Here is a 26,375-nt window from a genome sequence, read left to right as displayed (position 1 = left end):
TATTTGTGCCCAAACAATAAGTATTGGGAATCTCCAGTTAACAACCCTGGGCCCTAACTCAACAGCTCTCATTTGTTCTTAGATAAAGATTCGGCACTTGGTTCTTCCTCACCATTAAAAGAACTCAAAAATGCCAGAGGTTCCCTCAAGTCTACTCAATGTGAGACATTGTAATTAATAATCAATAAACTAGAAAACGCCAGATCCTAAGAACATCAGTAGCATAAAAATGTCTCCAAAATGAATTAAATACTCCAGCCCACGATCTGAAGATTTATTTCTAAGGGGAAAAAATATCCCCCATTTGATTTGAAACATAAGCCAGGTTTTACCAGCAATAGGTGGCAGCATTTCTATTCTTTGGGCCACACTCTACTTAATTGTACTAACTATTAATAGACAATAAGAAGACAATTGTTTTTTAAGGTCCTACCATAACTCTTGTTTTCCACTAGAGGAAAAACTTGCTACAAATCTCTTTTGCCAGAGATAACAAACTCATATCTCTTCTTTTTTTATAAATAAAAGAAAAAAATAATAAAGTGACAAATTAATTCCTCCAAACATAATAAAACTAATTTAATCATTTTGTGCAGGCCATCTGCTTCATGGATGCAAATTTAACTGCATTTTCTACTGCCCGATAACTTGCTTAATTCAGTTAGCTCTTGTGACCCTGCTTTTGTGCTCAGTTCTCAATGGGACCTTTCCTTGGCGGCTTCTGACAGCTCCTAGTCAGGAGCTGACTGAGCCAGCGGAGTGTTTCCCCATGGAGTGGTGATGCAGCCCCTCTCCAGCTGGTGCCCCTCAGTGAATGAAGTTTTAAGGACCGCAGCTAAGATAGCTGGAGTTTTAGTGGAACTGAGGCTGGAAAATAGGTACCACTGAGCACTTCCTATGTGCCAGGCACTAAGCCCTTTGTAAGTGCTTGCCACATTTAATACACAAAATCTTAGAATTAGTTTCTGTGACTAGTTCCATTTTACTCACAAGCCTGAGGTTCAGAGAGGTTAAACCACTTGCTTAAGGACTCATAGACAGGTCTCAATACTAAGCTCCTCTCATCTGACAGCCACCTGCCACCTATGCAGGTAATTAAGCATAACACAATGGCCACTCCTAAGTTGGCTTAAACTGAGGCACCAATACTACAGTTAGTGGCTACCAAAGTAAGAAAGTACAGGACAAATGCGCAAAATGCAGAATTTCATGGAGTATCAAAGAGCCAGTTCCACAACTTTTCCTGCTGTATCAGACAGAGGGGAGAGAAATGGGTGAACATGTAGAGAGAGAATTTTTTGAGAGGCTATCGTTGGAGAACACTGCTATGAGCATATCCTTTGCTCACCCACTCAAACCTAGCAGGTGGTTAGAACTTCAGTGGGGTCACTGGGGATCCTGTGGTGAATATCCCTCCAGTTAGGGATGCTGTGGTCTGAGGCCTGACTCCTGCCCTGAGAATCTAGAGGAAGACAGAAGAGCATGGCTGATGGTTCCGTGGTAGCACCGGGGATGGTTCCAGGCTGGGATTGGCCTGCAGCCCCCATCATTGGGGCAAGGAATTCAAATGTCTCACTGGAAAGAGTATGCACATAGGTGCATTTTGGGTTCTAAGAAGGAACCCTACATATGCCCCAAAAAAGAGCGTCCCAGCTTTCAGCAAAGCAGGAAACCAGATCAAGAAGGCACCATTCAAATAAGCATCTTTCTCTTCTTTGTAGCTCCCTGGGGGTAGGGGAGGAAAGTGAAGGTGGAGGCGGCTGGCTGCTTTCACTTCCCTTCTACAGGGTTCTGATCAGAATTCCAGTTTGGAGCTTTGGTTTGTATTGTGGAAGGGATATTGTAATTTGCCATGTGAAACTATCTTTGCAAATTATCATGACCATGGGACCTTCTATGAATGAACAGAAAAGCCATGGGCCGCTAATGCTTTTACCCCATGGCAGGAAAACTCCATGGGCTTTGCCGGCAATTCACACATCACACTTGCCCAACATGCTGGTTACATGAGTAGTCTCAATGCAAGCTGTGCATCAAAGTCCCTGGGGGAGATTTTAAGAAACACAGATGCCTGGGTCCCACATTCAAAGTGTGTGAGTCAGTAGATTTGGATGGCCCAGCCATCTATCTTTCTTTTCCCTTCAAGGTTCTCAAGAGGATTCTGATGCCCAGGCAGGGTTAGCTATCACATCACATTCTACGTGGAGATATACAGATAATTACCTTTGAAAGAGAAAAGAGGGGCATTTCATCGACACCCAAGTTACTTTTTAATATGTAGAAAATCTATATTATATGGTGAGTGGGACAGCAAGGCTTAAGTGTGCCCCCAAAAGGAGGGTCTCTAGCATTGATTTTTCTAATTCATCAAAGCATCAGCATATAAAGCCTCTATGAGATTACCAAAAGAAATTCTCCATCCCTTCTTTGGAAATGAATTTCCACTTTAAAAATAAAACAACTGAGATTCAGAGACATGATCTGCCTAAGGTCTAGTAGTTAACAAGAAGCAAAGCTGACATTCGACCAAGGTCTTCTGCTTCCAAAGACCAGGTTATCAATTATCATGCCTTCTTCTTTCTAAGAATCAACACTGATATGAGAGATCAAGAGGTTCCATCTCCCTGGCCCCAGGCCTGATCATGTTCCAAATTTTAAGTTGAAGAAATGCAGGTACTTGAGATGAAAGGGATCTGATGACAACAGAGGTGACTGATGCAGGATAGTTTCCTATACAGAACTGCAATGTCAAGGCCACTAAGAAATAGTTATCATTTACAATGTAATATCCCTTTGATGGAGAAACGGAAGTCAGGAAAGGAATATTTTCCAATGAAAATGTTCACTGGAGAATTCAGCCATCTATAAAATACATTAGGTTATAAAGCCAGAAGGAATCTTGCCTGACATTTTAGGGCCTTGTTTATTTTCATATCAGAGTGTGGGAAAGAAAGTCTATAAAGATGGAACACTGGATACTACACTAAAGCAAATTCAGCATGAATGAGCTTTAAAAATTGCATGTTCAATCAACTACTTAACTCCAAGTGACTGAACTATCAGGGGACAAAATAAATAAATAAAAACCTCTGTAGTGAAATTCCAGGTTCAGAAATCAGACACGCATGGTTTCATGGAAATTATCCAAGCTTTGATTCTAGGCAGAAGTCAGTTTGAATTCTGGCTGACCTAGTGACTATGGGCTAGCAGTTTAACCTTTTGACCCTCAGTATTCTCTTCTGTGAAATGGAGATGTGAATGCTCTGGTTTAGAAGGATGTTGAGGGGATGAGGGGTACATTTGGTAAAGTCCCAGCAGCCATAACACAAGCGTTCTTCAAGATCATCATTTGAAGAACCTAGATAAACATGGTTAGATATTTCAAATAAATGGAAAGAGACAGCCTGATAAGGAAAGGCAGCTCACAGCTCATGAAATTTTAATGTCAGTGACAGTTCAGGTTTCGCCCTAGTCAATAGGAACCATAAATAGCTGTCACCTAATGGCCATGTCCTCTTGAAAATGGGTTATTCGTCTGAGTCCATCTCCCAGAGGACAGCTGCAAATACCATCAATACTGGCACTAAGCAACAACCTTATTTATAGCCAAGGGACAGATTCCAAAGATAGAAGAAGCCATGAACGCTGAACCTTCATCTCCAAATTCTCATTCCTAGAGGACTGAGAGGTGAGGCTGGAGAGTAGGTCTTAGAGGAATGCCTGTGACAGTGGAGAAACTGTTAATAAAAGTGACAAAAACTAAAAATAAGAAGGGTTCTGAAAAGAAAGAGGCCACCAGAAAAGGAAATGTAAGTGGTGCTACATATGCCTGGCTTTGCTGAATCAGACATCACCCATCATTGAGACTGCCTCATCTCACAGCTCACACTTAATCTTTAAAAATTGGAAGACCGGTCAGAATCTGTCAGCATGCATCCAGGTTCAAGTGAGGGCCAGAAAGTCTTCCCTTGGCCACCCCTGTCATGAAACCATTCCCAAGCACCTACAGAACAAAGTCCTACTTCCTTAACTTGACTTTCAAGAACTTCCACTTAAGCAGATGCCAATTTCCCACTGCTCCCTTTCACTTCAGACCAATTCAACTACTGGTGATTCCTCACAAAGAACCACCTCTTTCCAGCCTCTGGCCTTTGCTCCTGCAGTGGGAATGCACAGTCTTCATAAACTGGGATCCCATGGGTTTCTCAAAGAGCACTGGGTTAGAATGCCACTCTTCCCCCCAAAATTTTCCTTGGCCTTTTCATACAGTTTCTTACATGTCTTATCTTCTGTTTCACATGTTAAAGTTTCTGACAGCAGGATCTATGATCATTATCTCCATATTGCCTCATAAGTTTCATGTCGACTCAAGTGCCAATAAATGTTTATCAGTTGGATGGATGGATAAATGGATGGAAGGACAGAGAGAAGAATGGACAGATTTGATGGATTACAAAGAAACCGCCAAGGGAACACATTATCCACTATGTCATTGTCATTCAACACAGGCAGGAGATGGAATGTCCTGGTTATCACAATATGCTGATTAACAGAATCTCCTCCCACAAGACCATCCACAGGTTCGACCACTGATAACTGACCTTCTTAAGATTGAAGTGAGATCCACCTTGCATTTCAAATGGACTAAAAAAGACTAGCTTTTGTTGATGATTCACTCAGCACTCAGATATCTTGTAAGACTTGGGGCTGGAAACTGCAATAGCCATTGCACTGAGGTATGTGAGAGGGATGGCTTACACAGAGTACTGATTAAAATAATCCTAGATAACTAGACATACATTGGTGAAGTTGTAATTGAAAATGAATAGTTTTTTCCATATTCCCTCCTTCAGTGGAGACTTGTAAAACTAGTATGAACATTATCTATTTTCAACCAGATGACAGTACAAATCAGCAGAGCCCTGAAGGACACACACACACCCACTCTCTAAGTGCATGAGGTCTGGCTCTTCTCACTGACCTAATGAGCAGACCTGGATTCAGAAAGTCAGTAGTAAAAGTCATTAAGCAAACTGGCCACAGATCACATCATACCTTATCACTTTTGTCTCACCTTTAGTCCTAGCCACCCCCCTTTCAAGCTCTACTCTACCCTTGCCAATTGTTCCTAGACAAGGGCCATGTTTGTTTAACCACTTTCCAATTCCATAAGCCACAGATGGGGCGAGGCCGAGGAAACACACGTCAAACAAGTGAGATTGCTGTTACTTTTAACTGCCTTTTTCAAGCTCTCAGGTAGAAGAACTGGTTCTGCTGCATGCAGAATTTTTCCACAGCAAAAGCAGGGAGAAGAATGAGGGGCTTCCCTCGACTACATGTTATCCTCTACCATTGGGGAAATCTCCACGTGCTCATCTAACAGTTTCCTCTCACAGGCACCTTCCCCGCACCAGAGCATTCCGCGCTATCTCAATGAATTACATGCAGCCTCTCACTGAAGCCTCACAATATCCTATGAGGCAGTGATGACTAACTCCATTATACAGATGAGGACACTGACACTCTATAGAGGTAAGTGACTTGCCTAAGCCACACACAGGATTTGAATACATATGTGAATACAGGATTTGAATACAAATACATATTTGAATACAGGATTTGAATATAAATCTGCTCCCACCATTTCAGCGGAAAAAGTGGAAGGACGGAGCATTTCACGCTGCCAAATGCTCTCTTGGCCCCTAGGGCAGCCTCTGCAGTGTGAGGTGTTCTCTGCTAAAGAAGGGCATTAAAGTGTGAGCAGATACTCACCAGAGGAAGCATCTCCCTGCCTGCATTCCCAGAACAGAGCTGATACACTCTGTGTGATCAGAAACTCCATCTGAGTTCAACAGATGCACTGGTGATTCTGTTGTGTTAGTGATATACAGCACCAGCACAATATGCCCACCTGGAATTATTTTGGTGCCAAGAATGAACAGAAGGAAATGCAATGCAGAAATATTAACCTTGGCAGTCTCCTGCCACAGTAAACCACTGGTTGAACTTTAATGAAATTTTGCACAAGAGCAGAAACATCTGTATTGCTGGTAAAAATAAACCCCAGCCTGGAACACACAACTGTCTCTGAGCAAGAACATGACAAACCTGGAAAGGAATGGAAAGGAGGCCTTTCTCTGTGATCAAAATGGCTGTTTATAACAGAGAGGAAGCAGCTGCTTGCCTCTGTCTGTTTTTCCTAGTTAGGGTTAGTGGCTTCTTGGGAAAGAAACTGTATTCTAAATTTGTGCATCTGAGGCTTTCCTAGAAGGCCAATTTGTGTGGGAGAGCGGAGGTCCTGAAAACTGCCTGTCCTCATTGACTCTGTCATCCCCACAAACCATTCTCCAGGATGAATAAACATTGATGGACTTTTTTTTTTTTTTTTTTTTTTGAGAGACAGGGTCTCACTCTGTCACCCAGGCTGGAGTGCAGTGGCATGATCATAGCTCACTGCAGCCTCGGACTCCTGGCCTCAAGCGGTTCTCTTGCCTTGGTGATGTACTATTCTTAACCAATACTGGCACTATAAGGCCTAATTGCTTTAAGTATCCAGATTAATAACTCATCCAAAACCAAAGTTAAGAGCATGGACGTCATCTTATTTAAAATATGCAAGAATATGAGACCAGTTCACAGATCACAGGTGGCTGGGGGAGGCCTCAGCAATCACATAAAGTTGCTATACAGTGTAGCATGTTCCTCTAGGTAGTCTTCCTTCAGAAAAGAAGAGTGCAGGCCTTCCTGGAGCCCAGAATCAGAGAATTCTGGGAATGGAAGAGGCCAGCCAAGACCTCTAGCCCAATCCCAGTCCTCCCTGATGCATGAGTGCCTTGCACAAGCTCCATGCCAAGTTTCCCTAAACTGCCAGGGGTAAAGACCTCCCAACCTCCTATGAGAGCCATTTGGCACTAATCTCAGAAAACTCTTCCTTCCACTGAATTGAATTTTGGTCCCAATTTGATGGAGAACCCCAGTGATTAATCTTTCTAGCCCTTCAGAGATAAAAGGTGGCACAGTGTCTCTTTCATGAGTCATACTATTAAAAAAGAGTTCCAAATTCCTATAAATACTCTTCATAGAGAAAGGCATTGGTTCTCTCACCACCCTGGCTATTCTCCTCTGGACAGAGGTAATGATGGATAAGGTCAGCAATGATAATTATTAAAATAAAAGCAAAGAGTTTAGCTCTTATTAAGCACATACTATGTGGCATATACCATACTACTTGCTTTACATGCACTTCTCATTGAGTCCTCACAACCCCCCTGGAAGTTCAGGACTATTCTCTTAATTTCACATTTTGAAGAAATAGGAGCTCACAGGTAACGTAATTTGCCCAAGGTTACAGAGCTAGTAAGTGACGGTGCCTGGATTTAAACTCAGACTCAGGCAGAGGCTGCCCGTTTTTGTTACCATTCCTCCAGAAGATGGGGGCATATTCCAGCTCAGCCACATCCTCCGAAAGTGGTCTCCAATGGTGTTAGCCTGGATCATGGTCCTCAGGGCCAGGAGGCCCATGTGCCTGACCCTTCCACTTTCAGGTGGAGCCCGAAACTGCCTTGCTCTACTGAAAAGAAGATCCAGGGAGAGGTAAGCCTCAAAGAAGGAACAGGAAAAGGAAAGTGGGAAGCAGGGAGGACACACTTTGTATCACTGAGCAATCTGAAGGGATGCTGGGCTTGGAGAGGACACAGCAAAAGGAGAGGTGCCCGAGGAGGGCAGCAGCGGGCTGGCAAAGGACGCTGCCTTCTGGGAGACCCAGTCAGTCAGCGCAAAGAGGACAGGGGCAATCTGCTACCCACAGGCAGGGGGCAGGCTGCACCACCACAGACTGACTATGTCTACCATTTTCCATTCCCTACACTGGGACGGGGCCCTGTTGTTGCCAAACTGGTTGGACTAAGTCACAGACAGTAAAAATGACCTGTCTGGCTGCCACATCCCTGATCAAAGCGGACTCATTTCAAAGGCGAACTGTCAGCAAGTTGAGAGATTGTAATCAGACAAGGAAAAATAAACTATAAGGTTACTTCAGGGGTTAAAATACAAAACCTCCCTAAAAAAATAAAGTTACCTTTTGTGTTTCTGAAATGTTCAGTCCTAACAACCCCATGAGGAAACTTATCAGGAACTAATTAAAGAATACATCTGGGTCCTGAGGTAAGACCTACTGTTCATTTGGCCTCACTCTGTCTAGAATTGGGGAAATTTTCTGAATCTGACAGGTTAAATAAATGACCCAAGGCTAGAGACCAGACTGGGATCCCAGGTGTTTGGAGGGCCAAGTGTTGCTTCCACACACCATCACATTTCAATCACAGTGCAATGAAAGCACAAAAGTTCCCAAAAGATACAAACACACACATATGTATCTATACACACATGCATACAGACACTCACACATACACATTCTCCTTTTTTTCTCTCATTTTAGAAAAACAGAGAATCACCAAGCTATCAAGTTGGAGCACACTAATCTTGCATTTCAAGTTAATTTGGTTTAAGATTCATTCAGAACCTGGATTTTCAGAGTAACATGATTTGGTCAAGGGAGAAATTTTTTTGAGCAGGTCCTAGGGTGTCTACTTAGAAATGGGAAGAATTATTTTACATTTGTATGTTGAAGAGAATGGAAGTCTTACTTCCTTCTCAAAACCATGAGAGACTTGAAAACTTCTATGAAGCCCATACATGTTCCCAGGAGGGGGCAGCCTTGCCTGGCCTCCTCGAAGCCAACTGGAATCTTCTCTCTATGTGAGACTGTGGGCTGCTCCCCAGTGCTAGAACATCCAGAGAGCCCTACAAAACTGCCCCACTCTCCCCATTCAGAACTGCCAGTGAGGACTGCAAACTCCAGTGTGCAGGGAGGAACGTCAGTCTAGCTAGTGGTGAGGACGGCAGTGCAGTGGGGGGATGAATTGGAGAGGCTAGGAGAAGCACTGTGAAACCATCACTAATGCCATACCTGCATTCATCAAACAAAGTGTGTCAATTTAATAGAAGATGAGGGGCTCCCTTAAGCTCCAGGAAACTGCCAAAATGCATTCTCCTACACAAGTTTGCAGCCCTGGACTGAAACCCAGGGACAGTTAAAATACTTTCTCCATCAAATTACTCTTGTGAAAAGAAGCATGTTCCAGCCTCCTAACTGATGAAAGTCACTTGAGTCCATATAAAGTAGGGTCTCTCAAGGCTTTGCTGTCCCCACCAATATATGTGGAATAAGGCAAGGGGGAGGAAAAGAAAGCAAAGAACAGAGCCGGGGGTGGAGGCGGGGTTCCAAAAAGCACCTGCACACCTGCCCTCACTACCTCTACTACATTTGGGACTCTATTCCCTTAACAGTTTGCAAATGCTCTGCATGAAAAACAAATAAATGCTGGACTGTCCTGGCAGAGGCAGGTGACAGACTTTCGCTGCCCAGGAGCTTCTGAACAGCCGTTCTTCCCTGCTGCCCTCCCCCACCCCTCACAGCACTATAACAAGTGTCCTGGCCGGTTGCAGCCTAGCACCTACTTTGGGAGACACCAGGTTCGTTGTCCAGAGATACTGATTCCAAATCTTATGCTATGTGCCCACACCAAGATCCACTGGGTTTCCAACTACTCACCTAAGGTGTTGCTTCTTAGCAGGGTTTTGGTGACAGGGACACAACACTCAGCATTTGTAGAACTAACACAGTAAAGATAAGATCTGTAATCTGGAACGTCTTCCTCATGCTTCCTTACCCTTGCTTTGAAAATGTTCTATGCTGGCAGTTCCCCACCGTGGGCTCAGAATCTCTGGAGTCCCTGAAGGTGAAGTAGTAGGATCTCTTGAAATTCATGTAGGCATGATTGCTTTCAATCAGTGGGAAAAGGCACATCTGCTAGTGTCGGCCCTCAATAGTTGCTGAAGTTGCTTCCTGCCACTCTTACGCTAGGACTTTCAATATCGTCCTATTATCCTCTAGATAAAGTCCCAGTTCCTGAGACCTTGGCACGGTCTTGCAGGACCTAGCCCTGCTCACCTCTCCTCCTTAACCACCTCCTGCACTTCCTGTGAGTGGAGTGGAGGGGATGTGTGATAAAGGGGTTAAAAGAATACTGACTGGGGTAGTCCTAGTATTTCAGATCTGTAGATTTAGAGATTTTGTTTCCAAAGATTCCATAGATTCATAGGTCAAAATCAGACATTGCCAGGAAAACTGTAGGCTTTGAAGCAGATTTTTAAATCTCCACCATCCACTTGGTAACACCAGGCAAGTTATTTAGTATATTGGAACCTTGGTTTTTTTCTCTATCTGTAAAATGGGTACATGTGAAGGCAGCTATGAGATAACCCAGGTTAAGCATCTGACACAGTATTTGACACACTATCAGTTGTAGATCCCCAAAACCCCAACTCAGGCTTCCAAAGTCAAGTTAAACGAAAGCAGTACTTTAACCACAGTCAGAAACAAGCAAGAGGGCTCCCCATGGCCAGCCTCCCTTCCAACAAGTGTCATTTCTAGTCATCTTCATTCATGCACACACCATCCCCTCCCCACATCTTTTTAAAGCCATTTTCCCACAGCGGAGGAGATTGGCAGTGATGATTTCAAACTAGATTTATGAAAACCTATAACTAGAAGATTAAAATTCCAAATGTCATCTGGATAAGATGGGCCAGATGCTTGCAGAACTACAAAAGCTTCAAGCTGTCTGCACTGGCAGAGAAGTTGGAGCGGTCAAGCAGTTCATGTCTGAGCACTTCTCTTGGTGAGAAGTGAGTGCACTTCTGTCTATTACAGAGAAGAAAAGACACATTTTAATTGGACTGAGTAGGTACTCTGCATCTACTAGATGAACCATCACCTGGTGTTTGGTGTGAACTTTCATTCACTGGGAGATAACTGTGACCGGGGTTAGCTGACTGGCCTTCTCCTGGGTGGATCTGGAATGTGTGTCTTCTATGCTGAGGCCTTTGCTAGAGACCAGAGGGAGGGGATCACACCATTGCCACTACGAAAGAAAAGCCTTAAAGGCTAAATCATCAGGCAAACATCAACTGACTTCAGCTGGTCAGAACCATCTCCCACAGATCCCAACAAGCTGAAAAAGGAAGGTGAAAACTATTTCCAGAACTCCTACTATATACATGCCCACCATGATGAATGCTTTATACCAGTGACTTCATGGAGTCCTCAGGACCACCTGAGGAGGGTCACTGTTATCCCTACTGTACAGAAGGGAAGACTGGTGCCCAGGGAAGCTAAGAAACATGCCCATGTTCTATAAGCTCCTCACACAAAGTGGCAGAGTAGGGATTCAAAGCAGGTATTTCTGAATTCAAAAATCCACCCATTGTCCTAGAACTGGCTTCTTCCAACCAGAACTGCCACATCTCATCGTCTGTGTCCACAGAAGCTGGCTCGCTCCCACTCACTGTCACGACCAGAGTAGCTCAGGTCAGAAGGTCAATCAAATCTTCCATATCATGGTCAAGGCATTAAAAAATAACACAGAAAAGAAAAACAGGGAATGAGTGGTGTTTACAAGTTGACCCTTAGCTATAGTCTAAGATCAAAACTCTCCATGAGTGAAAGAAAAATGCTTTTCAGAAAGAACCCACTCTTAGCCTTCTGAATGGCGCAATATAGGGATGGGAGGAGGTGGAGAACAGAATAGAAGCAGAATAGGATGGCAAATGCCAATAGACAATAAATCCACTGGGGCCAAATTGAGACCCTAAAACCACCTGAGATTCAGGGATTGTTAGACAAAGAGTTCATGCACTTTGAAAAGCCAGCGAAGACCAGGAGGGCTGGAAGGAAAGTTGGGGGCTCACCTACTGCTCTTGTCTCCTAGCTGCTTTCTGATTCTGGACTTTTCTCATGCCTATCAAGCCTGCTGGATCCTTTACATGACTCCATCACATCACTCACTGGCTCTCAAACCTCCAGTAGCCCCTCATACCTCTTGAGATAAAGTTCAGCACCTTTAGCCTGGCACTCAGGACTCATCATAACCCAGCCTCAGCCTCAGCTGGGTACTGCAATATGGAGATGGGAGGAAGGGGAGGAGAAGGAAAGCGGGGGATGAAATGGATGCTGAATGCCAAGAGACAATATAGCCACAGGGAGGTAAGGCAGACTGCCTAATCAGGGAAAGTGTGCAAAACAAACCTCAGCTACACGGTAACAAGCAGCGAGCACCAGCAAGGGCACCGTAAAGAGAGAACAGAATCGGCTGAACCTAGATCTGGCAGAATTCTGCTCAGGGTGTGTAGGGGGATGCGGTAGTATGGTTTGGATGAGAGAAAGTCAGAAAGGGAGTAGTGCAATGCTACCAACCTATCTCCACCCACCTTCCCTTCACAGAGAGGCTGTGTGGCTTAGCGGCTGGGCACACGTGTTTCAGGGTCAGCCTGACCTGTGTTTAGCATCATGGCTCAGCAGCCTAATAGCTGTGTGACCTTGTCAGGGAGGAAGATCACTTAGGTTCTCTGAGGCTAAAATGGGAAGAAATAACATTCAGATGAAGAACTAAATTACTGCATGTAAAACATTTTCAGTACAATATATGGTACCAAGAAAGGATTCACAAAAAAGGAAGTTGAGGATTTTCAGGCCCTCATGCCAGCAGACAGGTTTGTTTAATTTGGGTTCTGTCAATGAGGTGCACCCACATGAGGAGTGGGGCAGAGGCCCTCTTTCTTGCTGTAATAACACATATTAGGAGGGTGTGGTTGAACTCTTGGTTTCAAGGCAAACTACTATAGCTGAGCACGCCTAGATCTAACTTCTGTTCTTCATAACTACTCATTTCTTTTCTTCCAGAAATTTTATAAGTATCCAATTCCCTGTATGAAATCTCTTCTTGTTTGAGGTACCAAAAATTGTTCCTAATTCCTGGACTGCCCCCCATTGATGAATTCCCTAATTTGCTACTTAGCTCCTTAAGCTCAGTAACTATATAACACATTATGTATATGCAGTTTAGTGCTCAGTCCTACTCTTAGGAACTGCTCACTACACGAGTCAATGAGGAATCCAGATTCATTTTCATTTGAGAGCCAGTGAAACTTAAATGGGCTTCTCAAAGTCACTACCTCTGTGGAACCGACAAATGAAAGTATATATTGCCTAACCATGTCTATGGCCAAGGAAGCCTCAAAATATCTACAAAATTTTTTGCTAGGCAAAGAAATAACCACAATTTGTCCCATGGCAAACTGGAAGGACAAAAGCAGATCTGTCACTGAGACAAATCTTCATCACACATTCCAATCAACATGAGGCGGCAAACTTTCTGACCATTCTGATCAGCTTTAGTAGTTCCTTCTCTTTCCCATTCCCCCATCTTCCTTTCTCTCTGGTCAATGAGAATTAGGCTTACTTTATAAATCTGTTTCACAAATGGCAATAAATGAACCACTCATAGTATAAGATTTCAGACTATACACTGGTGAACATCTTACTAGCTATGTATGTATTTTTACAATTACTTTCTATTTTGCCCAATAATACTGCTTTTGCATTTACCATTAGCATATTTTGTTTCTTCTTTATTTAAATTTATGCAAATTAAGTAGTCAATTTGAAGAAAACAAGTAAATAACGGACATAAGTGGTAGGCAAATATGGCAACAATTCTAAATATGCCACAAGGTTGGGTGACATTGACTTAAATCAAATCTTACAAATAAATGCGCTGGGGAATTCCAAATATCTAATCTATTTGGCTTATCAGGACAGCAGTATGAGATGGCTCTGAGAATGTTCATAGTTCATTTTAAATAACTTTCTGTCCCATTTCTCTTCTCAGTCCCTTGCGAATAGTTTGGACTTACAGGGAAACTGTTAGAGTCAGGAATTTCAATAGCCTTGCACAGGCTGTGGCACTGCGCAGGTTAATTCAACCTTGTTTGCCTGCACTCCTGTACCTGGCAAAGGAAGCTACTGAATATGCCTATTCCATAGGGTATGGAGTAATTCAGAAAGACGCTGCTAGGCCTTTTAAGATTTTAGCCTTTTAAATTAAATCATTAATTTCACTGATTGTCTTTATTGAAATTGTTTTCTTTAAATCCAGGGGTGTGTGTGTGTGTGTGTGTGTATAAATTCCTAGCATTGAGGGGGAAAGGTTTGCAATAAATTATTCAAATAAATGAATGTTAACTGGGAATAGCCACAGAGCCATGGCTGCAGAAGTAAGTTTACCGCAGAATGCAAATTCACAATTATGTGAGGAAAAGGAGGTAGGCATTTTCTCTCTAGTCGTCCCATACAAATGCTACTGGCACTTAGGCCCCTCCCCCCAAACCCATTACAAGAGGGGACAACAGGAAAGGTTATGAACAAAGCCAAGGAAATAACTCACCACTAACAGGACAGGATGAAGCCACATTCTCTGTGGACCTTCTATGGTCATTTTTAGCACAGATATCACAAAATATATCCTCAAATGTTTGAGAAGAGAAAAGGATTTCTGGGGAAAATAGGCGTTATGTTCATTGTAAATATCATATTGATTCAAAACAGTTTTTCAAGGGTGGGTCACACCTGCTTTGTAAGATCTGAGTTGGGTTCTTAGACTGGAAATCTTCCCACAAGCATAGCATCTCAGAGAGGATGTGGGAAAGACAATACATTATAACCAACGTGACAACAATATATGGAGTATGGGACTCTAACAGCAGTTGAGGGGGAAGAGAAACCATCGCTGGCTTAGGCGGAGTGAGGAGGAAGCCTCTTTACAATGCCAAGCACAAGTGTTCCTTTTCAGAGGACCCCGATCAATTCATTTGTCATTCATTCATTTGACAAATATTTATTAGGCCCTACCTTTGAACCAGATATTGTGTGAGGTACCAGGAATTCAGTAGAAAATAATGCAGACATGTCCCTATGTCATGCGGCTCATCTACAAGTTGGGTGAGGCGGATGATGAACAAGTAAACATACCCCTAAACGAGGCGATTTCGGCGTGTGATGCATCCTGGGGAAAGTGTATGGTAGGCACAAGGTAGGGACTGAAGTGGGTGCTGTGATTGAGGGTCACTGAGGCCTCTCTGAGGATAAAATGAGAAGGAAGCATCATGTAAAGAGCCAGGTAAGAATATTCTGGAAAAGGAGAACAGCCAAGACAGAGACCCTGAGGTGGGTACCTGTGGCTGAGAAAACAAGAAACTTGGGATGATGTCAGGAGGAAGGCAGAGGCCAGATGATACAGGGCGCTCCAGGCCAGGACAGGGGATCTGATTTTATTCTATGTGCAACGGGTAGCCAAAAAAGGTTAAAACAGGCATGACACAAGCTGATTTAAGTTTCCCATAGGTCGCGCTGGCCACCTATAGGGAGAATGGACCAAGGTGGGGTCAGGAGTAGAAGCAGGAAGCCCAGGCTACTGGAACAGTCCAGGTGCAAGAGGCCCGGGCCAGGTGATGGCAGTGGAGACGGAAGGGAGTGAAGAAAAGCACTTGACAAAGAGTGCTAGTGCTGGGCATGCTTTGGCACGGAATCAATGCTTCCCCAGTGAATACATTATAACTTGGCTGGAATTTTAGCTGATTTGATTGGCTTTTCTAAATTCAATCATCATAAAAGTTAAGACAATTATGCACATATCCTATAGCTCTAAATCAGAAACAGAAAACAAAAGACATCTTCAAACTTGACAATAATAAGCTGTTGTGATATATGCATTGAGACAAATTCAGGGCAGCACCTCCATTCTTTCTTTTTTTTTTTTTTTGAGACAGAGTTTCACTCCTGTTGCCCAGGCTAGAGTGCAATGATGCTATCTCAGCTCACTGCAACCTCCGCCTCCCAGGTTCAAGCAATTCTCCTGCCTAAGCCTCCCGAGTAGCTGGGATTACAGGTGCCTGTCATCACATCCAGCTAATTTTTATATTTTTAGTAGAGATAGAGTTTTGCCATATTGGCCAGGCTGGTCTCAAACTCCTGATCTCAGGTGATCCACCTGCCTCGGCCTCCCAAAGTGCTGGGATTACAGGCATGAGCCACCACGCCCAGCTTCTTGCTTTTTTGTAATGGCTCACTCAAAACCGAGTTGTCAGGCTCCCTGTCTTCTACTGCCTTCCCTCCATCCCCAGTCCCTCACAACCCAAGTCTCAAAGTTAAGCACCCAAAACCTCTCCAGAACAAACTGTAACTTCCAAAGAAGAATGCGCTCTGGCATGACGCTTCAGTAAACCCAGAAGGCATGCTGAGATAAGAGTATTAAGGGTACCTATTAATGAAGCCGGAAGTTTCAAATAAAGGAGAAGAGATGTCCCAAAGGGAGACATAACCAGAGCCTGTATCCAGGCAGAGGCTGAGTGAGTTCTGTAATTGCTGGCAGGTTTGCAGAGAAGGCCTTTGCCTCCCAGCTTCCTCAAAGAGCAACAGAGTCACGGCGGCAGGGAGGAGTAGAGGTTTTCTCTTTCCTTCTGGAAGCCTGAGGTGCATACAGTAAGGACACAGATCTTCAGTGGGCTCAGAAAAACAGTTCTCATTTCCAAAGAGTGCACTCTCCTGCAGTAGACCAGGATGTCGGGCTTGGCACAGGAGCCAATGGGCTGGCAAAACCCTTCAGAGGGCAGGAGGAAGGGCAATGCCCCCACTACTTAGAACCAAATCCCCCTGGCAGTGAGAGCTTTGATTTCCAGAAGAAATTATGGGAGAAGGGAGAGCCAAAGGGACTCGTGATGGGGAGGAATGTCACTGGCACAGAGCCCCTGAAGTCTGGGACCTGGCCCTAAGTATATGTGCATTGATGAGACATGCAGAAAGGAGGCTCTTCTGTCAGTCTCTGAATTTAATCACTTCCCACTACCACTTTGGTATATAAATTGCCAGGCATGTATATAAAGGTATATAACCTGTTACACATGTGCAGAACAATCACACTCCCCTCCCCCACCGTGCGTGGGACAGTCCTCTCATGGGGGCCCAGCATTGGTGCTGCACAGAGATGAAAGAAACTGAACATTTGCAAAGCATCTCCTGGGGCCAGGAACTCTATTAGCACCTATGGTCACACATGTCTACCACGTAGCCCCTCTAAAAACCGTCTTAGGTGGATAGGAATAACCATCTCCATACCAGAGGGGAGAAAATGAGGCCCAGAGTCATGTAAGCAGTGCTTGACAAAGCTGAAATTTGAATAAGTGCTATGCTTTCCCCACACCTAGCATCTACTGCTGCCCTCCTCTCCAGCCAGGCTCTCTTCTGTGGAGACGGAGTGCCTGCTCTCTGGATGGGTATGGCCTGGAGTTCCAATCCAAACACTCAGCTTGCCTCAAGTGCTTACCAAGCTTGATAAAGGTGACCAGTCACAGATGTTCTCACGTGGAACTCTTTTAGGGAGGAAAGAACTCTGCAGCACCCCAACTCTGCTACCAAGTATATTTACCAACAATGAGATGGGGTCTCTCTCATGTGCAGATTAAGATGCTCCTTTGAACAGCTCTCAGGCACAGCTTCTTTCTGTCATGCTAGCATATGCTCCTCAGGGACTCCACACCTGGCCAGGAAAGGAAAGGAACTTGGCGCGCTTGACGTGCTCAGAGGCCCCAGCAAATTGGTGGGTGCAGTACAAGGGACGGGCTGGATAGGGAAGGGGAGGAGCTCCACGAGGCGGTTCCAACGCCTTGTCCTCTTGCCATTTGGCAGCTGGTGAGGTGGTAATGGTTAACCTGGGAAGGTGCTCCATCCTCCTCTGGTGTCCTTGATGGGGGTGATGTCCACTGGGGCAGGACTTGTCTGCAACCAGGGCCTGGAACAGTTCCTGGCTGAGAATGGTTAAGGGTATACAGTTGTCAAGCCAGATTGTTTTGGGTTTGAAACTGTGGCTCTCTCTCTTGCTAACTAACTCTGGGTAGATCATCATATTCTGAGACTTAGTTTTCTTATCTATCATATGAGGATAATAATACTACTTATGTCATAGGGACTGTTGTGCAGATAAATTATATAAAGGCACAGCACAGCGTTTGCCACCTAGCAAGTGCCCAATAAATGCTAACAAATAAAAAAAAAGCCATATTCTTTTTAAGTGAATAAGTAATTGAAGCTGCAGGTCTTCCCTGGAAGTGGCAGCTGATCCAGGCCTAATATTCCTCCCTTTTGCAAACAGAAAGGAACAACTCTTGAGCATCAACTTGGTTTTGGATGATGTGCTGGTTGACTCACACCTCAGGTGGCAGTAAAAGATGTGACCATTTACTCAGAGCCTACTATACAGGCAGGTGGGTGCCTCATACACATAATGTCTAATCTATTCAACAATTCTGGTAAGCCAGAGTTATTCCTACAGAGAAGGTATCTTAGGCTCAGAGATGTCCAATAACTTGCCCCGGCTCACACAGCCAATGAGCAGCAGTTTCACAAAAATGAAAGCAGCATTTACATGGCCCTTATGCTGTGATTGGAATTGTCTGAGTCTTTTCTGTGCTTACTGTACTACTCTGTCCCTAAGAATAAAAACTAGTGGGTGCTGAGGACACTCTTTTAGTAAGAGACAACTGGTGTTTGAATAAAAAATGCCCTGGGCTGGAAGTCAGAGACTTTGGACTGTGACCTTAAGCAAATCACTTTCCCTCTCTGGATGTCAGTTGGCCCAATTATAAAAGGATTGGTTTGGACTAGAGCTCTGCCTTGAAAACTTGCAGTTCTAACAGTATACTGTTCTTTGAATTGGGCCTTCCTCCTTCCTAAGGAAGACCATGAAATCCATGAAAATGTGGGCTGAGGTTGCTGACAGGCCCTTCCCGAAGGAGCCAAAGTACGTCTAATGGAAGAGACAGCATGCGGCCGGGTGCATGAGAGCCGCCCACAAGTGAGCATCTGAGGCTGGGAAATCCTGGGCAATTTACCAGGCCCTTGGTTTTTCCCCCTTGGCAAAGAGAGGGAAATAACTTGCTTTAGCGGGTTGCTTTGAGGTCATAAAAATGGTCATAAAGCATTTTCCCAGATTCAAAGTCCGGGTTTGCAAAATGCTCTTGAACTCAGCCATGAGAAGGGTAATCAGAGAAGAAGCTGGGACTTTGCAGGATTCCCAGAAAGCAGTCTGAGAATGTAAAAAATCTTCATTACTTCTCCATGCTTCTTATAGCTGAGTCTGGTCCAGAAAGGGGGAGGAAGCCCAGTACTAATTCAAAGCAACTACAAAGATATTCAAAATAGTACCATGCTATTTAGCACAATTATATGCTATCCTATTCTCCAAAGTCACCTCTCCCACTGGATAATAAATTCTCACAGGATATGAAATTTGTCTGTCTCTAATCAAGACATGTTGACCGATTCATTTTCATGATAAGACTTAAATGTATCTTCTCTACACCAACTAGTCTAATTCTCTTCTCTTTTTCCTGAGTGCTTTGACTCAAGTCAACAAACATTTACTGAGTATATACTATGGGCCAAGCAGTATGCCATGTACACATTCTGGCTACTTCTATAAGCTACAATAATAATAATGGCTAAAAATAGCATCAGTCTCTTAGACTTGGGAGTGGAAGGGGAGAATCAAACCTTCCCTTCCTGAAGGTTTGACAAGGTCAAAGAACAGATCTTGGGATTTCGACTACTTGCTTAAAATCTGTTTATTTTCATCATTTAGCATTCATAAACTATTACATAATTAGGAACCATTCATCCATTCAACAGTGATTTCTTGGGCATCTACTCTTACATCTACAGATAGCTGTATCTATCTGATCTGGCAAAAATCTGTAGGCAGCGTGCTAAAAGTACTGAGAAGCTAAAGAAGAAAACTGGCTTCTTACTGATTTTATTGGAAGAATAACTCCAGAGGTCCGCTGCTACCAGTTTTAAACTTGAGAAATGGTGTCACTCTTCCTTAAGAAAAATCAAGAGATTCATTTGCTGATTTAGTCAAGTAAGTGAATATTTACTAAGCACCTATCTTGTGCCTGGCAGTGGGGCTGCATCAAAAGCATTACAACAGGATTCCTGCCCTCATGAGGGCCAGCAATATTTCAAGAAGACAGGCAGTTACTAAATGGGATAGGTTTTATGAAGGGATAAAATAAGGGACTCAGATTTTGCAGGGGGTACCTACATGAGACTGAGGGATCAGGGAAGGTCTCTGTAAAGGAGCTCCACTTAGGTAGAGTCCTGAGGAATAACAGCCAGTCAAGTAAAAAGAAGAGAGAAGAGAATATCAGGGCAAGGAAATGCCACAGGAAAATTCCTCCACGTAAGAAGGGGCTTGGTGAATTCAAGGAACCAGAAGAAGAATGGTGCAGCCAAGGCCTAGTGAGCAACCAAAGGAGGTACAGGAGAAAGGGAAGGGAGAGAAAGAGGGAAGGAGGGAGCGGACTGAAATGTGCTCAAAGCAGCAGATTGGCACAGTGTCATTTCTTTTTTGACAACTCTCTGGTGCTGTAAGGAGAACAAACTGGAAGCAGACAATAGTGAAACTATGGAGACAAGTTAGGAGATTATGGCAGTTCTCTAAGAGACGGGCGAAGGTGTCTTCGTTTAAGAGATGAGAAGTTGTTGGATTTTAGGTCTACTGGGGAGGCTCAAACAGAAGCATTTGCTATTAAAATTAAGGAATGCAGAAGAGGAGGACTCAAGGATGGCACTTCAAGCTCTGGCTTCTGCAGCTGGTTAAGTGGTGGGACCATTTTCTACAGTGGTTCTCAACCAAGGGCATTTTTTTCCCCTTGGGGACATCTGGAAACTTCTGGAGACATTTTTGGTTGTCATGACTGGGGGTTGCTACTAAACATTCTACAATGAGTAGAAGCCAGGGATGCTGCTAAACATCCTGTAAACATCTGGCCCCAACTGTCAAAACTGCTGAGGCTCGCCGGGCATGGTGGCTGTAATCCCAGCACTTTGGAAGGCTGAGGCAGGAGGATCATGAGGTCAGGGGTTCAAGACCAGCCTGACCAACACGGTGAAATCCCGTCTCTACTAAAAATACAAAAATTAGCCAGGCATGGTGGAGCATGCCTGTAATCCCAGCTACTCAGGAGACTGAGGAAGGAGAATTGCTTGAACCCAGGAAGCAGAGGTTGCAGTGAGCCAAGATCATGCCATTGCACTCCAGCCTGGGCAACAAGAGCAAAACTCTGTCACTCACACACACACACACACACACACACACACACACACACACACACACAAAGTGCAGAGGCTGAGAAACCCCGATTTACAGAAGTAGGAAGACTAAGGTGGGGGACTGTTTGAGGGGTTACTTAGCACTGCATCTGGGATATAATACATTTGAAATATTCATGCTAAGTTGGGCTTGGAACCACACTGCTCAGAATGGAGAAAGTAACATGTGGGACTGGCATCCAGGTTCTTTTGAGGAGGAGAGAGTGCATGTGCTCTCTCTGAGCCAGGAAAAACTAGCTACTCATGAGCCTCTCCTGCTAGTTAAATTATGAAAGAAATTTCATAAAATCAAGAAAATATGGCTCTTTATACTGCCATTCACCTTATTTATGGCCCTTTCTTTCTCCCAGTCTAAGTTTTGCCTATTCTTTCAGCCCAGCTCCAAGTCCAAGATTTGGGAGGCTTCCCAAAGGACACCCATCCTTCCTGGGTCTGAATTCAGAGGAGATGACTTTTCCAGCACCTCTCTAGGTTTACTATCATGCTATCACATACATACCTCTTAAAGACTTCTGACATCCCTGTGAGAAAAGGATTCCATCAGTCTTCCAGACAGAGAAATGAAAGCTCAAACAAATTAAGCAACTTGCCCAGGGTCACAATGATTTGTACAAAGTTCTTCATGTTTCTAAAATCAATGCGTTACGCAAGTGGCCTCCCTCTGATCTCCAACAGTGCTTAGTCTACAGCCTTTGGATAATTTCTTTTCTTTTTGTCTTTTTTATTGTACTTTAGGTTCTGGGGTACATGTGCAGATCATGCAGGGTTGTTGCATAGGTACATACATGGCAAGGTGGTTTGCTGCCTCCATCCCGCCGTCACCTGTATCTGGCATTTCTCCCCATGTTATCCCTCCCCAATCTCCCCAAGCCCCGTTGTCCCTCCCTTAGCCCCGCCCCCAACCAGACTTGGAGAACTTCCCCAACCTAGCAAGGCAGACCAACATTCAAGTCCAGGAAATACAGAGAACACCACAGAGATATTCCTCAAGAAGAGCAATCCCAAGGCACATAAATTGTCAGATTCGCCAGGGTTGAAATGAAGGAAAAAATGCTAACGGCAGCCAGAGAGAAATGTCGGGTTACCCACAAAGGGAAGCTCATCAGACTCACAGTGTATCTTTCAGCAGAAACCCTACAAGTCAGAAGAGAGTGGAGGCCAATATTCAACATCCTTAAAGAAAAGAACTCTCAACCTAGAATTTCATATCCAGCCAAACTAAGCTTCATAAGCGATGGAGAAATAAAATCCTTTACAGACAAGCAACTGCTGAGAGATTTCATCACCACCAGGCCTGCCTTACAAGAGCTCCTGAAAGAAGCACTAAACATGGAAAGGAACAACCAGTACCAGCCACTCCAAAAACGTACCAAATGGTAAAGACCATCAGCACAATGAAAAAAATGCATCAACTAATGGGTAAAACAACCAGCTAGCATCAAAACGGCAGGATCAAATTCACACATAACAATATTAACCTGAAATGTAAATTGGCTAAATGCCCCAATCAAAAGACACAGACTGGCAAATTGGATAACAAAGTCAAGACCCATCAGTGTGCTGTATTCAGGAAACCCATCTCACGTGCAAGGGCACACATAGGCTCAAAATAAAGGGATGGAGGAAGATTTACCAAGGAAATGGTGAGCAAAAAAAAGCAGGCACTGCAATCCTAGTCTCTGATAAAATGGACTTTAAACCAACAAAGATCAAAAGAGACAAAGAAGGGCCTTTGGATGGTTTCTACATCTGCTTTAGAATGCAGCACTCCACCAGGTGCAGTTGCTCACGCCTGTAATCCCAATACTTGGGGAGGCTAAGGCAGAAGGATCCCTAGAGCCCAGGAATTCAAGACTAGCCCAGGCAACATGCTAAGAACCCGTTACCAAAAAAATAAGATAAAGTAAAAATTAGCCAGGCATGTTGGTGTGTACCGATAGTCCCAGCTGCTCAGGAGGCTGAGGCACTAGGATCCCTGAGCGCAGGAGTTTGAGGCTGCAGTGAGCTATCATCGTGCCATAAACTGCACTCCAGCCTAGGTGTCAGAGCAAGATGTTATCTCAAAAAAAAAAAAAAAAAAAGCTGTAATCTGGCACCCAGAGTGGCTATCATACAGTTCTTCTTTTTCTTTCTTTCTTTTTTTTTTTTTTTTTGAGATGGAGTTCCCCGCTTGTTGCCCAAGCTGGAGTGCAATGGTGCAATCTCTGTTCAAGGCAACCTCCGCCTCCCAGGTTCAAGCGACTCTCCTGCCTCAGCCTCCCGAGTAGCTGGGATTACAGGCGTGAGCTATCATACCCAGCCCAGTTCTTCTTCTCTTTTTTTTTTCAGCTTTTTAAAAGATATGAGGTCTTCTTATGTTGTCCAGTTTAGTGGCTATTCACAGGCACAATTACAGCACACTATAGCCTTCAACTCCTGGCTTCAAAACATCCTCCCGACTCAGTACCCAGCACCCCCGTCCACCTCCCCAGTAGCTGAGACTACAGATGCATGCTACCACACTCAGTTTAGCACACAGTTCTTGCTGGGTAATTTGTAGAAGTGTCTTCCCTCTAGTCCAGCCTCCCTAGCCAGTATGTTGGGAACTAGACAGCAGGGAGCTATGTAGGGAAGGAAGGGAACTCCTCCTCTTTTCCCTCTCTCCCAAGATCCCACTTGGATTCCCTAATTAAAGCATCATCAGTATTTCTGGCCTCCTTTTCCACACCCAAGTAACTCTCCCACAGGAGAAGCTGTATCTAATCTGACGTGGGAAAAATCAGTACTCTTATGGGGCCCAACTTTACTGGTGGGGTGACTGTGTTTAAAGGCACAAATGAAGCTGTATGCGATCTCAATAACCTTACAGTAAACAACCCCACGTTTTACATGATTCAACTTTGCATTATATTGAAACACTGAAATGGTAACTGTACCATTGTTCCTTTAATTGAACACTTAGTGTGTGCCAGGAGCTGTGTTGTTTCTGGGGATACAACTTGAGTCTGGAGACTCAACTGCTAACCTCCCAGTGCTTATGCTATAGCGGGTGTCTGCAGAGAGTCAAGATAAGCTGAGAGCAAGGTGATAGCATGGAATAGTGGACTCTAACCACAACTGCCACTGTGAAGACATAACAGGCTTAGCAGCTGAACATCTTGGAACTGCACTGTAGATGGCCTTGAAACATCAATTGCCTCTTTGAATAAGTCTATTTCAATTGTACATTAATCTCCACATTTTTATAATCTAAAATTCTTCTGGGAATTAAGTAAAAAAAGGTAATTCAATAAACTCCAAATTCCTAACTTTGCCCTTTTCTTCTTTTTTGACCAATTTGGCTATCTAAGAAGGTCTATGAACAGAACTTTTTCCCTGCTTACCTGGTGTAAGGTAGGTGTGCAGTCATCCCTTACTGACTTTACTGCTATCATCTAAAGCATCTTGGGAAGGAGAAAGGGCAGAAAGCATGTAGCATGTATTCAGGAAACACAATGTAAAAGAAACCTTTTTGTCCCCAAGTTATCCAGGGTTGAAAATCCATTTATTCAAATAAGGGTCCCTTTGAGCCAAAATACACTTAAATCTGGAATAGTACCTAACAAAAGAGACGGTGAGACAACTTCCAAGGACTGAAAACTACCATGCCTATAACTCCCATTCCTCCCCAAAAGAGTGGCCAGACATTATTCTGTGGAGAAAACATTTACTACTGCAGTTAGTGCTTAAAAAAAAAAAAAAGCCAACTGACGCAATAAACTCAGCTCCTTTAATTTCAAAACATGAACTCATGGCTATCTCAGGAAATATCATCTTACTCTTTAGATTAAATGTTATCCCAAGTCTAGGAGGCATTCAACATTCAGAAAGTAATATACTTTAGTTGGCTTCTCCAGGCTCAAGTTTCACCAAAACAAGTTTCGTACAAAGATTAGCCAAGTACCAGGTAATGGGATATGGCAGGGTTACGTCATCTGTGGCCCATTTCCAAAGAAACATGGTCTTTCCAGGTGGAATTCTAAGTGTTCTCTCTTCTCACTCTTTATAATCTTTGCTTCACCCGTTAGCAGGTTGGTTAAGGACAGATGCATTGAAATAGGCTGCAGGCCATGAGGCCCTGGGCAAGTCGTTTCAGCTCCCTGGGTCCTTCCTTCCTCTACTGTGAAGAAGATTGTTTCGGGCCACTTGTCATGGGGCCTCTTCTTGAACTAATTAACATTCCAAGATTCTTAGTCCTGGACTCTACTTTCCAAACTCCTCCTGTGGCTGTCATAGCATGAAATCCTCTACCTGATCGGTAACATTTAAACGCTGTGTGAATTTTACATTCTGTAAGAATGAATGGAGGCAACTACTTGGTAGATGAAGTCAGCTCATCTCCCACGTCCACTACTCAGCTAAATTTCCAACCCTAACATTAATCCACCCTGTATATCCTCAACCTCTTTCCAGGCACAGAAATGAGAAAAAGAGTGATTCTTACTCTTGATCTGATGATGATGATGATGATGATGAATTTTTGTTGACTGTTTTTGAGGTGTCCGGTCCTGTACTGAGAGCTTTACTTTCATTATCTCATTTAATCCTTACAAAATCCCTATTAGGTGTGCATAACAAATGAGGAAACTGAGGTACAAACAGGTACAATAACCAAATGATTATTCCAAGATCTCATAGATAGTGGTAGAACCCAGGATTTGAATCTAGGTCTGTCTGACACATTACTCTCTCTTATACTTGGAGTGATCAAGTGCAACTATAAATGCAACTTACTCTGCCCAAGACAGGATCAATTTACAACTGTATCTCAACTATCAATTATCAAAGGGAATGCAATTATCATTAGTACTCTCACTCTCAGAAGTGGCTTGGTTTGGATAATAAACTGTATATTCACCTGGCATGATACTTCCCTCAGGAGTATCAATAATGACAATGATGATGATAATTGTTACACAACATTCATGTCACTGTTGCAATAAATCCCCTCTTGACCATCCTACATTACAGGTAACCTCCACCATCCTCCCTACCCTTCTCATCCTGCTATATTTTTCATAAAAATTAATCCCCATAAAAAGTAGTATGTTTTGCTTATCATCTCTTTCTTCCAGTAAAATATAGGTGCAAAACTTTTCTTGTTGTTTACTCATATATTCCCTAGTTCCTAGAAGATGTTTCATAAATACGTGTTGAATAAGGTAGCATCATCATCATCATCATCATCAATATAACAATGGCTAACTTTTTTTTTTTTTTTTTTTTTTTTTTA

At 43.6% G+C, this 26,375-nt stretch overlaps 1 protein-coding gene across 3 annotated transcripts in view; it reads right to left on the bottom strand.

Moving 5' to 3' along the window:
- Positions 1-26,375, bottom strand: part of NAV2 (neuron navigator 2) — a 404,334-nt gene that overhangs the window by 306,231 nt on the left and 71,728 nt on the right. The window lies entirely within an intron of this gene.

The sequence above is a fragment of the Sapajus apella genome, unplaced genomic scaffold (genome assembly GCF_009761245.1).
Source record: "Sapajus apella isolate SASKATOON/1434 unplaced genomic scaffold, GSC_monkey_1.0 scaffold47, whole genome shotgun sequence".
Classification (NCBI taxonomy): Eukaryota; Metazoa; Chordata; class Mammalia; order Primates; family Cebidae; genus Sapajus; species Sapajus apella.
The sequence above is the reverse complement of the archived record's forward strand: the minus strand, read 5'-3'. Positions and strand labels throughout refer to the sequence as shown.